The sequence below is a fragment of the Antechinus flavipes genome, chromosome 6 (genome assembly GCF_016432865.1).
Source record: "Antechinus flavipes isolate AdamAnt ecotype Samford, QLD, Australia chromosome 6, AdamAnt_v2, whole genome shotgun sequence".
In the NCBI taxonomy this organism is placed as follows: Eukaryota; Metazoa; Chordata; class Mammalia; order Dasyuromorphia; family Dasyuridae; genus Antechinus; species Antechinus flavipes.
Window position 1 is genome coordinate 164,533,253 of NC_067403.1, and position 6,000 is coordinate 164,539,252.

General features: G+C 34.4%; 1 protein-coding gene across 3 annotated transcripts in view; it reads right to left on the reverse strand.

Annotated features, from left to right (window-relative positions):
- Positions 1-5,194, reverse strand: part of SHROOM3 (shroom family member 3) — a 232,504-nt gene extending 227,310 nt beyond the window's left edge. Inside the window, exon 1 of one of the 3 annotated variants that reach the window (XR_007948130.1) lies at positions 4,969-5,193. The gene's annotated coding sequence lies outside the window, so the exon portion shown is untranslated. Of the gene's footprint in view, positions 1-4,968 lie in introns of all 3 variants that reach the window. The other 2 variants (XM_051965075.1, XM_051965073.1) reach the window with 2 other exon arrangements.
- Between the last annotated feature and the right edge of the window lie 806 nt (positions 5,195-6,000).

Consider the following 6,000-nt stretch of genomic DNA (forward strand, 5'->3'; position numbering starts at 1 on the left):
TATCAATAGATCAATTCAGTCAATCACTTATCCCACTTTATTTAAACTAACAAAATATTGTAGTCCCAATACATTTATCTGGTAAGAACATCTCCATTGAATCAAAGAAAAGTATTAAACTAATTTATGTTTAATTAGTTAATTAATGGGAAACAAGAAACCCAACAATCAAGTGTTTGGAAGCTAGAGGAGAAAAAAGTTCTAGCCAAGCTTCTGACAGGGAACTGCTTGGGACACATAGAGAAAGAAAGTCTTCATCCCCTTTTTTCCTCCCTTCTGAGCAGAAGACCATATGAGCTTCTCATTGACATACTAGCAATATGCCTGGAGCATTAGTAACTGATGGAAGTATCTGCATCAAGAACAGAAGACAAATTAGACAGACTGAAGAAAGGAAGCTTTAGGATTCTAAAAAGAGTCCAACAGAAAATTATTTCATGCCTAAGGTGAACATAATGAAAGCCTCATGAAGGGAAGAAAAGGACTTCTAGCAAAACAACTTATAGGAGGTATAAGTTATCCTATTTGTTTCTTTTACTGGAAACCTTCTTCATCCCATTTTTATTGCTATTGTCTTCTCTTTATTTATTTCCTATTTATCCTGCATATAACTTACTTTGTACATATTTTTTGCATATTGTCTCTCCCATTAAAGGGAATATTTTTTACCTCTTTGCCAGTGCTAAGAACAATGCCTGGCACATAGTAAATGCTTCATAAATATCTACTGATTAATTCATTGATTGATATTTGATCTAAGCTTGAAACCACTTTCCTCTGGACTCTGCCGAGAATGTGTCCCTAGGATAGTGGGGATATTTGTGCCAACTGTTTTTACTAGAACATCTTAGTAAAAATCTGTTTTTAAAAGCTAATTAAACTTGATTGGCAAATTCATATTAGCTGATGAACACATCTATGGGGACTCATAAACTATGGCAAAAGATACTTCTCCATTCCTTCCCCCAGATCTTGAGGTTCTCCTCTAATCCCAAAGGCAGAAGTAACAGCTGCCCCTGGGAATGCAATCTGTGAGTAGGGTGTGGTATAATATTCTCAGAGCATTTGTTACAAATAGTTGCAGAAAAAAACTTTTGATCTCCCTAAAACGTAGGGATCATTTCACAAAATGATAGAAGTTTGTGGCAAAACCCCAAAGCTAGTCTTATTTGCAAGGGGGAAAACATTAGAAAGTTTACCAATAAATATAGGGGTAAAACAAGAATGCCCCTTAATGCATTGTGATTTATTAATCCTAGCAATAGAAAGGAGAGCGACATTAAAGGCATAAATATCAGCAAAAAGGAGATAAAGTTATCTCCATTTGCAGATGACATGATGGCTTACTTTGAAAGCCCAAGAAAATTACCAAAAATCTAACTGAGACATAAATTTGATTAGGTAACAGTGTACAAAATAAATTATTGTCAAAATGTCCCCGTAGCACTACTAAAGTAACTACCAAAAATATCTGCATAATAGTTTACTCAAGATTTACACAAATGCTATCATGAAATAATTTATAAAAATAAAAAAGAGATGAAAATTAACAGGGATATGTATTACTTATATTTAAACCATGTCAATATAATAAAAATACTACCAAAATTAATTTATAGATTTAGTGCTATATCAAACCACTAATGAGTTACTTTGTAGAACAAGATAAAATAACAAAGTTAATTTGGAGGAATCAAATATTTAGAATCTTTTAAGGGAAATGGACATAGAGTACTATATTTTAATGCTGTGATCACAAAAACTATTTTGTGTTTATAAAAAAAGAGAAAAGTTGATCAGTGAAAGATATTTGGTAAGCAAGAATAAAAAAAACAAATTCAACTTAGTGTTCAAATGGTTGATAAAATCCTAAGCAATTTCTCTAGGGAAGAATTTTTAAAGTCCTGGGGATGGTTGTGAGGGGGGGGAGACACAAAAAATAAACTAGAAAACAATTAGTCAGAAACTAGATTTAAAAAAAATCCCAAGTCAAACATTACAATAATCTCAAAAGACATATATAATCCAAATATAAAAGGTCACATTATTTTTTTTTAATGGGAAGGAAATAAGTGGAAGTATCTTTTTAAACTTTTGCTAATGAGAATATTCTTTCTTTTTTATTTCTTTTTTGGGAGGCAATTAGGGTTAAGTGACTTACCAAAGGTCACACAGCTAGTAAGTGTCTGAGGCCAGATTCAAATTCAGGTTCTCCTGATTCCAGAATATTCTTAACCAAACAAGGGAAATGGTAGATCAAACAAATTGAAATAAATTTCAATAACATGAAAATGATTTTGCAGGAACAAAATCATTATTTCTAAAAGGAAACTGTTCTAAGGGGGAAAATTCTTCATATTATCTTTCTTTGATAAAGTTCAGATATCTCAAATACAAATTCCCTATAACCAATTAATGGTTCTCATGGAAAATGAATAAATGAGTTTTTCGAAGAAGAATTGTAAACTATTAACAATAATATAAAGGTTCTTCTAACTACTTAGTGAGAGAAATACAAATGAAAACAACTCTTAGTTTTCACCTCACATAGAAAAAATTTGCAAAGATGACAAAAGATGAGAAGGGGAGGAAAGAAGAAAATAAGTTTGTTGATCTATGATTAGTGGAGTTCTGAATTTCTTCAACTAATCTGGAAAAAAATTGTAATTATGTAAAAAATAAGTGACTAAAATGACCCTTTGACTTAGATCCTATATATAACAAAATATTCACAGTATAATTTTTGGTTATAATAAAGAATTGGAAATGAAGTGCATGCTCATCAACCTAGTAAGGTGCCTTATGGACATCTCAAAATATTACTGCATTTTAAGAAATGAATCTGAGGAATTCAGAGAAGCATAGGAAGATTTACATGAATTAATGCAGAGTAAACAGAACCAGGAAAACAATATACAATAGACAAGTATAACAAAATGGAACTAAATATTCTTGAATTTGAATAACCCAGCATGGCTCATAAGAGATGAAAAAAAAGTGCTTCCTTTTCAGAAATATAATTGTGATAATATTTGCAAAATTCTTTGCACAGTTCTTGGCACACAATAGAAATACAATAAATGCTTGTTCACTTCTCTTGTGGAATGTTATGATGTGTAAAGTCAGATATGATTAATGCATTGGTTGATTTTTCAAAACTTTATATGTATCTCTATATCTATCTACCTATCTCTCTATCTCTCTATCTATCTATCTATCTATCTATTTCATTACAAGGGAAAGCTTTCGGAGCAGGGGAGAAGGAAAGAGGCATATGAAAAAATCAGTAAGATGTAAAAGAAAAACATGTTTGTGACTTAGAAAAATCCTAGGGATCTACTTGAGGCACAAAGGTTCAACCAATTTCCTTGTGCATGATATATGTGGAAATATGTTTGGAAGAACTGCTCAATTTTAACTTATATTGGATTGCTTGCTGTCTAGGAGAGGGGAGATATAGGGTGAGGAGAAAAATTTGGAACACAAGATTTTACATATCTTTTGAAAAACAAAAAGCTATTTTTATAAAGCAACAGCAACAACAACAACAACAAAGGTTCAACCAAGATCATTTAGCTAGTAAATGGCAGGAACTTTGAACTAGGTCTTTCTGACTGAGTCAATACACTACCCATTAATGACAACCATTATACTATGTTAAAGTTGCTTCTCTACCACATGGCCTATAAGGAGGATTTTAATTTTGGCAGTACTTTCCTTCATTAATTTACTCTCACCACCCACTTAGCATCAGAAATGTTACTTTGGTCTTGGTACATTCACACAAGCTTTGAATATTTTTCTATATTTAAAATGAATTAAAAATTTATGATAAATATTTGATTTTTTTCTTTCAACTTGGAAAAGTTTCAGAATTTGATTATGAACTTAAGAACAAAAGACATATCATCAAGATTACCTGACATTCTTGTCTTCATTTTTCTTGGTTTTGAATATTTCTTGTCTCCTTTTTGGCACCCTCTCTTTCTATCTACTTTCCCCAAATCTCTTTGTTACTTAAATTGTTGAAACACCTTGACTTTAGCAAATTGATCTACCTTATTAACAATTTAGTAGACAAGGGAATATTCTACTTCAGTGCTGCTATGAAGTCATCGAGAGACTAGCACCTGCTAACAGAATTTTCATTTTTCAAATCTCTTTAAGATAACCTTTTTTCTTTCTTTTTTTTATTGCTGCAAAGCAAGTGGACATTAAAAGATCAGTGTTAGTTTTGGTCTTTTACTAAGCCCTAGAATTACAACTATGCTGACAATAATCCCAGAAAAAAGGCAGGAAAGGATAAGTTTGTCCAATATGTCAGTTACTTAAAAGGGAAATATCAGGAGGCATCCAGGCTTAATCAGAAACCTGGTTTAACAATCGCCAGCATCTGAAATTCAGGTATGTGCATTCAGAATCCAAATTTTTTCTACAGAATGATAGCCAAAGTGGCCTCTCTCCTCCTCCCCCAAAGTAATGAAATTCACACCAAAATTCATTTTAAAATGCTCCATCCTATAAAAGCTACTGAAAAGGAAAGGCAAGATATGGCTTTGAAAAGACCAAAAGGATCGGGAAATGTCTACTAAAGAGAAGCTCAGATTCTTAGCATAGGTTTTATGTCTGACTCAGTTTAGTCACTATGAATTAAAAGGAATGTTCCTTGCATTTTCTTTGCATTTCTAATCAGAGGGATCACAATGAGATTTCTTGCAATCAGTGCCCCTTTGAAGGTTAACAGAGTTTTCATACTTCTCTCCTTCAAATCTGTATACCTTTAAGTGTTCCTCTTTCTAGTGTGACAGAGCGGCTGTCCAAAAAAGTCAGTGATTTCATTAAAAGTGCACAGAACCAAGCTGTACTCTAAGCCCTCTGCCTCCTCTTCCTCGACACTGCTTCTTCTTTCTTTCTTTTTTTTTAATCATGATAAAGTAAAAAGTAGGCCATGACGAAATAATTACTTACCTTAAGGAAGCCTGCAAAAGACAAAGCATCTGAGACTTTTCATTCTCGTGGCTCATGTGCTGGACAGAGAAACTTGACACTGCCGGCAGTCAGACGCATGGAAGGGGCGCCCGGGGTTTGGGGACCTTGGACTAGTTACACCCTGCTCTGGGAAACAGGGAAACCAGGAAACCAGAGGCCAGCGGGGAGAATGAACAAGCACAGGTGACTTACAACACCAGCCACCTCAGGACTGAACCTACAGGCAAACAACTGCCCGGATTAGTCAAGTACAAAAAGCAGTTCACATTACTGCCCTCCTACCAGCCAATAGGCGGCTCGTCTGACTGACAGCCGCAAAACCCCGCGGTGGACGAGGAAATAAACTAAGTGGGGAAAAGAGAAAAAGAAAAAAAGGCGAATCAATGTCTGCTGTGCCTGTGCGTATGCGGGGCCCCTCATGGGCATTCCGGGCCCCAGACACCGGGGAGAAGTTAACTTTCTAGACGGCATGTTGTAAGGAAGGTCGATTGTATCGGGTAAATTCTTTCTTACCTCTCCTGCCATCGCAACAGCTCTATTGTTGTTTAGTTCTCCAAAAACGAAGTAGCACGCTTTGATAACAATCAAAATGAAGGTAAGGAAAAAGAATAGGTTAATGGAGATCCGGAACTTTAACCCCCAAGTGCCTAGGCACTCAGGCTCCCTTCCCCAGTTAACTGATTTTCATTTGGACTTCTTTGCAGCTGAGTAAACTGGATTTTTAATTAGTCAATGTTTCTTCAGATAACACTGTGATTTAACGGTCAAAAAAAAAAAAAAAAAAAAGCTAGTGAAAGGGAAAACATTCTACTCGACTTTCACTCACTTTCTTGAAGCAAAAAAAAAAAAAAAAAAAAAAATTTACTTGAGGAGAAAGCACATTTGAATAAGATTAGTCTAAAACCTGACTTTTAAAGGACATTCAAAACATTGAAATAGTGTAGCACCTGCACACTCTTGTGGACATAATGGAATTATAGCATCTATCCTGTACTGCAATCCATTCAAAGC